The sequence below is a fragment of the Toxorhynchites rutilus genome, chromosome 2 (assembly GCF_029784135.1).
Source record: "Toxorhynchites rutilus septentrionalis strain SRP chromosome 2, ASM2978413v1, whole genome shotgun sequence".
Lineage (NCBI taxonomy): Eukaryota > Metazoa > Arthropoda > Insecta > Diptera > Culicidae > Toxorhynchites > Toxorhynchites rutilus.
In genome coordinates, this window is record NC_073745.1 from 112,865,523 (window position 1) to 112,877,578 (window position 12,056).

Below are 12,056 nucleotides of genomic sequence, written 5' to 3' on the forward strand. Positions count from 1 at the left end.
ATACAAACATTTATAGTGTACAGTTTCAATATCTCGAAAAAGAATAGTGCATTTTCGGATTTGATTAAGTCCATCAAAATAAATTCATAACATGCACAATTTTTTTTATATATATCGTAAATTCGTGATAAGCATGAGTTATATTTTCTGATGTACATTTTATGTGCTGAAAACAGAACATTTTGTTATTCCACTAGGCTCGGGCCCTATGATTGAGGCCGCGTCGCAACGGTGATAGTAAGACGCCGGTCGGCCTTCCAGCTCATTGCCACTGGCCACCCCGCGTCCTCTCCGTTGCGTACGTAAGAGAAAAGCGCCAGAGCCATGCCTCGTGCGATTGGTTCTCATTTTCCGTAAACATTTGGTCACTCACACCGTGAGAGTCACCTTCGTCTCTGGCGAACCGCGTGGCGTTGAACCTGGGTAACTCTCACACGCGGGATGAACTCTCTTGCCACGCGAAGAACTGTTCCGGGAGTGTGGTCGTTTCGCCACGAGCGCACACTCCCACAGTTTTCTGGTGCTGGCGCCCGTATGAGCATTGTTGTTTACCATCCCGTAGCATATTTCATGAACCGACAGTTATGATGCTGCCGTTCGCGAAGCCGGTTCATAAACTCAAGTTCAGGGCGTAAAATCTCATTAACGTTTCGCACTTGTCTCGTGGCTGGTGTGCTTCCGAGCGGCGGCCGAGTAGTATTTCACTTTGTTCCTTCGATTCGACTTTGGGACCGACTTGGACCTTTGGAGTGTTTTTCATCCGTTGTGATTAAATCGTTCAACTTCCGCGTGAAAAAAGAAAAAAAGCAGGAGAACAGAGATTGCAGTGTGTCACTCCGGTTGGTACTCGGACAACCTTCTGTGGTGAGCGCACGGAGAAGTCCAACCGGATGTACGGGAAAAATTGACGAGGCGGTGAAGATATAGTTTTTTACTGGCTGGCAGCTGTTTCCTCGGGACGGTGGGAAGATATTTGCATTTAGTCTTAGGAATGATTAAAAAAGTACGATAGTGCAAAAAATGAAGAAAAGTTGTGCCATTCGCCGAGGATCGTTTTTCAGCAAGTTGGGAAAAAGTGAAATTGAAATAGGGGAGTGTTTCGGTCTGTCCTCCCATGTTTGCCACTGCTGCTGGTGGTAATTACCCGTTGCCGTATGGAACAGGGACTGTTTGCGGTTCAGTTGAATTATCAAACGGAGTGTGACTGTGCTAATGTGTAGAAGTTGTGCTATCTTCTAGGCAGCAGAAATCCGGAAAGGGGAACCAATTCAATCAAATAATTGCATTTAGCAAATGGTGTGGAGCAGAAAGTGATCTCACGTTTATGGTGCGAAAGGGGGTTAGCAGTGTTCGTTGGCTCATTTACGGTAGCAAATTTTGAACTTATTATTTAGCAGATCGTCATGGTTGGACGCCAAGTAAGTAGTTTACGAAATTATAACTATAACTTTTGCTACAAATAATCGCACATTTGGGAATTGTTAGTGTCCATGAACAAAGGTTACAATGGTAACAGTAACTAGAACAGAAACATGTCCAGAAAGAAAGAACCCGCATTACGTCGTTGCTAAGATTGTGGCAGCTCTGCCTTGAATTCCTCGTAAAACCCGTAATGCTAATGTAGGTCGAGTAAGATGCAAAGTACCTATTTGAACCATTAGCATAATAAGATGCTTTCAGCGTGCTGGAAGTTCAGTCATAAATCAACTGATTGCAGGGAAACTTATTGTTGTCCGCGTTTTGTGCAAGGATGTAAATCCCCAAGTGTACCGAGAACGAAGAATACGACAAAAACCAAACAAAGCAACGGTAAAACGAAATGCAATTTTTATTCACTCGTGCTTGGACTATGTAGATATAGAGAGAAGTTATGGATGGTGACTATAATTCGAGCTAAGATTCGTTGTTTTCGGTTGTTTCTTCAGGTGAAATAATACGCACACAGAATAATCCAATAGCGAGAATCAGCGCGCTACACAGCTCATGACATGTATCAACATCATTTGAAGCTTTTACGGTTTTTCTGGGATTTTTATCAATTTGAGGAAACAACCGATTTGAGGATACAAATCACTGTGCATAAGTCTGGGGTTATGTATCTTTAAAAAACTGAGACTATCTAGCGCTGTTATTAGATTTTAAGTATTAAAACAAGAGATGATGTATTCAATATTTTAAATTATTTCACGGAAACTAACTAACCAGCTTGAAAAGGAGAGCAAGGCTCTTGGTTTGCCACAAGCACGGTCAATTCTCATTATCATATAATAAGGCTGACCAAACGTACCGTTTTTAACGGAACAGTACCGTTTTCTCGACCTATATTGATTGTCCCGTCTTTTTATCAAACTGTACCGTATTTTGAGTCTAAAGTATAGAACAGAAAAATACTTATTCCAATGTCATTATTTTCAACACATTTATTCGAATGAACATCTGATTGGAATTTAGATTTGAAATTATGCTCAGTGTCGTCGAATTCATGTAGAATAATTGAAAAGTTTTTGTGATTTGATCGATGAATACTACACAAAATTGCCTGAGCGTAGGGACGCACAATTCTCTCTGACCTTCTATCGAAATGCTTAGTATTTTTGACAGATAGCATTTAATTTTTTTCACAAGATAAATGTATTGTTGTACTACGCGATATATTTGGAAACCCGTGGCTTTTTTAACAAGAAACCGGATAGTTACCTCCGAACATTTATTGGCGTTATTTAGGGAGAATGTTGCTGGAGTTGCTGTTAATTGTTCATTATTTTTTTAGAATTCTAAACATAGATAGGATGAAGTATTTTTGACCAGTGAGGTTCAAACTATTTTAAAAACACTAGTTAATGCAAGTTACAGAAAAAATATTTTCAAGCTATTTAAGAAAACAGTAGAATAAATGGATTTTATTCAATTCCTTTCCGGGATGGTCTGAGATTCAAAATAGCGATAGCAAAAAGTTTCCTGTTCATATAGATGAAAACATTTCGTTCGGTGAGTGAAAAATTATTAAATAAATTAACATACATTAGATAAACAGGTGGAGCAAACATCGGGCGCATTTTTTGTCAGAAATGGAAAACAAATTTCTACAGTGTGAGGAATTCGTGAAGCTGACTGATCATATTTTATGTCAGCCTGATAATACCGCACGAGTCGAAAGTATTTTTTCTATGATGAACAATATGTGGATAACGAAAGAGTAAATATTTAATATTGAAACCGTTAAAGCTATGATAATTGTCAAACAGAAAATGGCTCTGGAATGTGACAAATTTTATGATAAGATTTCTAAAAATCATAAACTTCTTTGCAAAGTCGCTTCGTTATCGAAGGAATCATCGTTATAGAGAACAAAACTAGAAGTGCCTATCATCGTAATAGTATCTATTATGGTAATTCAAGTGGGGTTTTGATTAGTTTAGAAAACATATCTTATTTTTAAAGGCTCCAATATGATTTTTAAACACCTGAAATCTTTTCTCTATCGATTTTGGTACTTGATTGCATGCGAAACATTTTTCTTTTGTTGAAAAATCTAGTTTGAAAATAGTGTGTTGCCTGCTTCTTAGCATTTTGCGAAGGAATATGCGGTCACAATAATGAGATTTTTATGCTGTGAAGTGGCTGTTTGAAGCAAACACAACAAGAACACATACACTACAACCTTCTTGATGTTGGGATTCGACCAATTTATACGATTTTATCGAAATAAACATGTATTTTTGTATTGCCATAATTGGTACAATTTTACATCTACTTGCCAATTATCGCAATATCGAAAGCTGCCTTGTTCCTGGGCAATTGCATATCATAGGGCGCTTTTGAACGGTCAGTAGTGTAGTGAAATAGCACTATGCGTGTCCGACCGAAGGATATTTCTTTGATCAACTCTTTGGAAAATTAAATCTTAGGTGAATGGGTTGATCTCCTTTGTTCTGTTCCTGAGGAGAAGCGAAAACTGCATCACAACCTTCACGCCTTTGTGATTCTCCTGTCAGCTAGCAGAAAGGCCTAGCAACGAGGAGCAGGCATTTGTTTTCCAACCTGGAAGCACTCAACCACAGTCTAATCTAGAGATGAAACGGATATTTGGTATCCTGCCTATCCGGTCTAATACTTGGTATCCGGCTGGATACCGGATATTTAAAAAAACATTAATTTCTCATTAACAGAAGATAAACCATAACCGGAACTTGTAATGCTTCTTGATTCCTTTTTGATTTGTAGTTAATTAAGTGTACCCTCTCTCAGGTTATCATACCTGAACTTCTTAGTATTTTTTATCCAATTTTGAATACAAATAATTATTTTTTTTTATCCAAAATATATATTTTTATTAAGGCTCATATGGCGTCAGCCTAACGGGGCCGGGAGTTCAATATTTCGACAATGTTTGCTTACAACTATGTTAGTAATATGTAACCGCGTGCTCCCGTGGCCGAGTGGTTAGCGTCATAACTAACATGCCGGGGGTTCGGGTTCAATTCCCGTTCTGGTCGGGGGAATTTTTCGTCAAAGAAATTTCCTCCGACTTGCACTGTGATCACGCGTATTCTAGAGCTTTCCACTCAGAATGCATTCAAGGCGTGTTATTTGGCATAGAAATCTCAACTAAGTACTAATAAAAATGACGCAAGTAATACTACGTTGAGACGGCGAAGTTCCTCTAGGAACGTTAGTGCCATTGAAGAAGAAGAAGAAGATGTAACCGATTACTCGCGGTTGGCTCGAGGTTAGTATTACAAGTGTTCTCATAATTGGTATGTTGCAGTCTTCGATGCTCTGTACGTGTGCCCGACACGGGATACTTCCTATTGGGATGCAGCTGACCATTAATCAGCAACGCCCCCCTAGTCTGTACCCCATATCTAGCGTGGTGCGTCTTTTTCGACTCGAGGAATCCAGGATAGAATGGTCACTAACCGGCGCAATCATCAGTTCATGTAGAGTTGTCATGAGCGGTACAACCTTTGGCTCTTGTTGAATGATCAGTGGACTGCACAACCTTCGGCCCGTGCATCTGTAAAGAGTGTGTGACAAATAATTGGTTGATGTTCTTTGCATATTAAAATTATGTGGCACAACATTTGTCTGGATGTCCATTGTTATCGTAAAAGAAAGTCGAGAGAGAGAATCGATAATAGCAAAAGCAAAAATTAGGCAAAAGGGATATTTTCATTCTATCAAAGTTTTTTCCTGAAGTAAAATTATCTACAGGAGTCCTATAAAAAATTATCTATCCTATCTATCTTTCGAATCAAATGAATGCTGATTGATAAGGTTAATTGGATTTACTAATGACTTGGCTAATAAAACACTGTGTTAATCTACAAAATTAAAAAACAGAAAAAATCGTTTTTTTTTCTTTACAATATTGTTATCCACTACACCTACACAAAAAAAAAAAACAGAAACATTCAAGTATTGCATCTCAAAACTTGAATGAAGTTTTTAAATGATACCTCATCTTCATGCGTTGGTTTTTCACAAAATTACAACGTTTCTAAAATCACATAAAAACTTCGACTTCGCGCTCCGTTCCCATGATTTTTTTTCGAGAGAACTATCATTGAATTATTGAATAGTTCTGGGATTAAACCCACAAACGATCGCTTAGTTAGAAACGTGCCGGTTCAATTAGTACATTTTTTTTGGTTTGTGTCCCGTTTTCAATCATAAACTATTTGGTCAGCCTAGATATAATAGAGCATTCTCAATCATTTTAAACGTATTGGAAGCTATTTTACATAATTGTTTTAATCAGTTTGATTACCTACGGCGTATCGCAAAGAATGAAAATAAAGTAAAAGCAGTAGATGATGAATATCATGCCAACTCGACTGGCCATTGGCAGCAACATCTCAAATTGCAGTGAAACGTTATGGGTGTGAAGACGCTGGTCATTTGGGAAATTTTGCATAATTGAAATCTTCGAAAAAGAATCAGGTTTTGAAAAGGGCCAATTTTTTTTATTATTTTTTTCACAAAAACTATAATACAGGCCTTTTTTTGCGCTAGATAGCGACCGCATAAGAAAAAATCCCTCAAGAAAACAACTCAAATCCACGCCGTTCTCCGTTCGATTTCCTTTTGATTCCCTGATTTGCGACGGGAGAATTTGCCTTTTCGGTTACGCATGGCTATGTTGTGCTTTTGGTTGCATGTCGAAACTTGTTGTTGTTAGGCCTTCTACACATTAGGCAACCGCAACCCTATCTATGTTGGCGATGTCAATCGGATCTCCAACTCAGCTCTGCACACTGAGCAACTCAAACGTGATGAAATCGTTAAGTTTTCATCCGTCATCACAAACTGCCTAATCGCTGGCAGAGATGCTATCTATTTAACTGCCGAAAAAAATACGAAGAGCAAATTATGAAAAATTGCTTTGAAAAGAAACTACTTTACTTGGGATTTTTCTTAACACGAGGCAAAGAAAAAATGAATAAAAATTTAATTTTGCAAATCATTAATTCAAATTGAATGCATGCGCGGCTTTTTAAAACTATAATGGAATCAAAATGGCACATTTGAAATACAATTTACACTATAGCAGATAAATTTGCTTATCTGGCATTCCAGAATGTACTTTTTTCGAAAGTGTTACAACTCATATGTCAAACGATAGTGCTATTTTTATTTAAAAAATATACTGATGCGTTTATACTCCTGCATGTGTATAGCATGATTACAGAAATAACACAATTTAACTCAAATAGATTTCAGAATTTTTGTTAGCTTCTGTTATTTTCAAAATTCTAAACATTTCTTAAAAATGGATGCATATACATATTTATTTCTCGTTGCCATAATACCACAAACGTTGGCACACTGCAAACAATATTTACAAACATAGAAAAAATAATTGAAATAGGAATACAGCCGAAATAGAAGTATATAAACAAAACAGAAAATTTATCAACAATTCTTCTAAAGTATGATTTATGTATACACGCACAAAACGTCGAAAAAACACCTAGCATAATCCTTTACAATTTCTACCGAATCCTAACGCTAATTATAATATTCTTCTAGGGTCACATCTTTGCAGGCTGCACCTTCGCACATGTTACTATCGAGAATCAGGGATGATAACGCTTTCCCGATAAATCTGACCAGAATTATCCAATCTTAGGATATCTGTTGGAATTTTTTGAATCTTTATTATAATCGACGGCATCAAGCTAAAGGTGACATTTTTACCTAACATACTTATTCTGGCTCGCAACAATTGCTGTGAACTAGGAAAAAGCACTTCCAGCGGAATCTGTGCACACTGCATAATCTCCAATATTATAAGCATCCTTGAACAATCCAGCACTCTTCGCGGATGATACATCAGGAGGACTTGCATACTGATGGTAGAAAATAACGAAAACGGTAGAAAATGGTAGAAAAAACCTATTTTATATATGACGAATTTCACGTCAACTCGTTTTAGCCAAGCGTCAACTCGTGGAAAAAGCCAAATTTTTTACAAAAATTTATAACTTAGAAACTATGATACCTATGATTGTTTAAATTAACATTTTTATGTATAAATTTTCGCAATTTACATGCTTTGCTCACTTTTCTCTATTTGGAAACATATCAAGAACATGTCATATGTGAGAATTTACACACAAAAATGTTACGAGCAAAACATATTTTTTTTTTTTGGGGGTCTCCGTAGCCACATTGGTTACGCGATCGCTTAGTAAGCGATCGATCGTGAGTTCAAAACTCAGGACCCTCATTGACCATCTTTGTGTTGTTACAGAATAGCTACGTCCATGCAACAATCATCAGCGATGGAGATCGATCCACGGTCGAAATAAGATCGATTCATCCATACAACTGCTCTGCCCTGCAGACACAGCGGGCTACTGTTCTATAAATAACTCAACAATGATCAATCAACTGTCTCCGCTGTCCGGTGGTCCAACTGGATAATGGAAGAACAGCCTAAATGGCTACTGTGTGAATGTACCATATGTAATGGTATAGAAGGAATACTGGCGAATGCCAACTGTGTAATGTGATAATTATAGATATGATAACCATGTGACATGTACACGATTAAAATTCGGCTCTGTTACAGCTAAAATGCTAATGAGCCTTAAATAAATAAATGGGATAAAAAAAAACATGTTTTTTTTCAGGAGTCGCCATACAAAAATGACATATATTCCAAAAACTATAAAAGATAGAAAGTTGATGTCTTCAACAAAGGTTATATTCTAACAAGATCTAAAACTTTGTCGAATTCAAATTTGGTATTACCATTCATAAACATTGAAACTCAACGAAAGCAGAAATCGAAATGTCAACTGCAATTGAACGAAAAGGTTGCCGATGAATATCGATGAATGAATATCGGAAAAGTTGGTCCGACCTAAGTTGTCAGTTGCCTAGTGTGTATGCTCTCATTTGATTACACATGCTCTCAACTTTTTTGACATATTCATTGAGCTGCTTTTCAACTTATGTTGCCTAGTGTGTAGAAGGCTTTAGAAATCATGTCATGCGCAACTTAGAGTATTTGATGGAAGGATAGGAATGATTTGAGAAGAGGATAATTTAGACGCAAATATGCTTTATTCGCACTGAAATGCATATAAACCATCGGAAAAAACTAAATGGACGATAACTTCGTCGAATATACTTCTTTTCATATTCCGCACAAAAAAAATCACACAAAAAAAACATGCATCTACAAAATTTTGGTCAAACGATGAACGTATTGAAATTATTTAAATTTTCCTAAAAAAATTTTTTGGTGGATTTTACATTACAATATTACACTGAAAAACAAATTTTTAAAAGTTGAGATTCATGTGTTCCAAAACTGTATTTTTCTTATTCTCAAAAAATTATATGAATAGCCCTTACAATTTACAACAAGTCATCCATACATTGGAAGATGGGCACTTTTATAGGAAAGAAGTTTTTCTAACAACAATTTTTTCATGTTTTCTTTGAAACAACTACAACTACAATAACACGTCAAACGCGAAAATTTACACACAAAAATGTTACGAGTAAAACATTACTTTTTCAGGAGTGTCCATACAAAAAAGGCCATGTATTCCAGGAACTTTGAGAGATGGAAAGTTAAGGTGAAGGTGGAAGCTAGCCACAAATGGCTGCCACAATGGCGCTCATTTCTTTCATCTCCCTCTCTCACCCCTCGTCCGAAAATCAATAATTTTGCGATACAGTGTGAAGAAAATGATTGTTTTCGCACACTTCCCATCAAGTAATATCAACCAAACTCTAATCGATTACTCACAAGATGTTAAATTTTAATCTGCTGTCGCATTGTATAATGAAAAACGTCGGAAAACTCGAGCTAGTGCCCTGAAATTTAAATTTTCATTTTTCAATCTTCGGCAATGGTTTTGTTTGTATTGGTGAAAGCATAGTAATTTTTCCGACACTGAGGCCAGACAACATCATCGAAACAGCTATAAAAACTACTCAATAAAATGTTATTCCTGAGTCTTAACGTTTCATGTCATGGAAATCGATAGAATAAAATTGTGTTGATATCAATACAATTATTATTTTTACGTTTAATGGGTCTATAATGTGAGTTTTAGCAACTTTAACATTGGGTAAGAAAATTGTATTGCAGAGCTCGGAGCACCGCCACGGCTGCCTATGCTTTCAAAAACAGTAAACGGAAAAGTATTACATTCGATTCGATCAATGCCTCGACCAACGAAGAGAATAGTAAAGGCTCTCCAACGTGAATATGTGAAAACAATACGATCAACGAAGGAAAATATTAAGGATTCATCAACATCGAGTTACTATGCGGAAGAACTTGTAAATACCAAAAGAGCCCCAATTCGCATGTGTTATAAATTTACTCATGTTACGCTCGCGTATAATCAGAATTTTACTTAATTTGCAAATGCACCTTCTATATATATTTATATTTGTAATTGTTCATCGGAACATATCGTTCATACATTTCACTTCAGTATTGAATTGTTATTTTTTTCAAATGTATTAGACTCCTGTCAATGAAGCGCCACACAGTCTGATAAGTGCATTGATCTGTTTACGTGTTCTTTGCTCTTCTCGCACAAACACTATTACCCAATTTTACACGTAGGTTTACCTATACTACTACAATGGCTAGCATCCACCACCTTCAATGTCTTCCACAAAAGTTCATATTTTCATGAGATCTAGAAATGATTGTCGAATACATTATATCGCTATCTTGACTTTAAACACAAATAGGATTAGTTGTATTTTTTTCAAAGATAACTTGAAAAAATTGTTTCCCTATCTATCCCTTTTTCCCTATAAAAGTTCCCGAAGCATGGGTGCCTTACTGGAAATTGTAAGGGCTATTCATATTTTTTGACAATTTTATAAAAATACGTTTTCGAGAAAAAAGAAACTTTAAAGTTTTTTTTTCACGGTGTAATTTTCCTTTAAAAAGCTGTTGGTATTTTTTTATATTTTTTTATAAATTTCAAATTCGACACAATGTTGAGCTTAGATTTTTCAATACTATAGAACTAGCACCAAACCCTCCGATAAACCATGGAAAAAGGAAACACAACCCTGGTGGTGAGCAGCAGAACGAGAGCTTCATATTAAGCTAGACAACAGATTCTTACTATGATTGATACACCCGTTCCATCCATAGCAAAAAATTCCAGTCAAAGATCTCTCTCCGGAATAAATAAAAAAGAAGATGAAATGAAATTTTACTACCCCTCCATTTGCGACTCATCTATATTTGAATAATTCAATTCATACATTTTTTCTCATTGATGCGACAAAAGGGGCATCACAGCTGGGGCCTGGTATATTTTATTTCATTTTTGGCACGTCATGATTCTACTAGTTTATTAAGGCTCCAAACGAGGACATTTGGTCCGCGCCTATAGCCCTGCTTCGGCGGCGCTCGAAGGCGCTTCATATGATAGAGATGAATAGTGAATGACATTGCATAATTTGATGATGCGTCGTGTATCGTTTCACCCCATTGCGAGTGGAGGAGTAATCGGAGGTATAACATATTAAAAATTCACGAGAGATCGATATAAACGTTAAAACAATGCCACCGTACCGAAGGAATATAAAGCGAAAGAGACAATGTATCCGGATTCTCACAAAAGAGGTCGTGTGCAAAGAGCTCTTCGCAACAATCGAGGCTGATTTTAACTTCCAACGTAATATTAAAGAACAATTTATACAGTCACGATATCGTAGTTCTGTTTACATGCACATAAAACACATTTGCTTATATAGAGAACATGAACGAATTATTCAAAATAAACACCATCTGCAGTTTCAATCTTTATGAGGCAATTCATATTGTCCGTATTGAGGGAATCCAATGATTAAGGCATCATGACGGGTGATGTATCACCTAGAACCCTATAAAATCATGACGGGCCATCAATCATGGATCTATGCGTCTTTCGAAACGAGCCTTATCCAACAAAAAATGTTAGGGCACGTAGGAATTTAATGGTAGCTTGTTAGTTTGCCAATAACAAGAATACACAATCATATTGTTAACGTAGGAATACGGAATTTATTCAGTATCTCCTAGTAAGTTTAGATCGCCAAAGCTCCCGAAAACGCCATTTACTAAAGAAATTATTCACAAATTCTGCTGGGCAACACCTTTCGCACAGCGGCAATAGAAAATCCGAACCGAATCAATTTAGAGGTGGCAGCAAACGCAGCTGTACCAATTTTTATGTTTTGTTTTATACCGAAGGGCACAGCTCCCATCACTGAAAAAAGCCTTTTTTCACATCCGACTTGGAATGCGCTGCACTTTGACGCCGCTTTTAATCCCGAAAGATTACTCGAGCACAGAATTGACCTAGAGGTGATTGAAATTACAGTGATGGAAACCTCTATAATTCAAAAAATCATCATCATCACCAATCAGTCCGAATACATTCATAAATACACCGAAACTTTCTTTTGACTAAAATTATAAACAATTATAAACATCAATTTACTTTTTATTACTTAGGATATTACTTGAGAATCCATAGAAATTTTTATAATAACAAACTAAGTTTGTTATTTTAAAA

General features: G+C 36.5%; 1 protein-coding gene across 4 annotated transcripts in view; it reads left to right on the forward strand.

Moving 5' to 3' along the window:
* Window positions 1–586: 586 nt before the first annotated feature.
* The window catches only part of LOC129769484 (somatostatin receptor type 2-like), a 196,771-nt gene continuing 185,301 nt past the window's right edge, over window positions 587–12,056 (forward strand). For 3 of the 4 annotated variants that reach the window (XM_055771785.1, XM_055771784.1, XM_055771787.1), the window contains exon 1: window positions 587–1,418. The gene's annotated coding sequence lies outside the window, so the exon portion shown is untranslated. The remainder of the gene's footprint in view (window positions 1,419–12,056) is intronic. The other variant, XM_055771786.1, reaches the window with a different exon arrangement.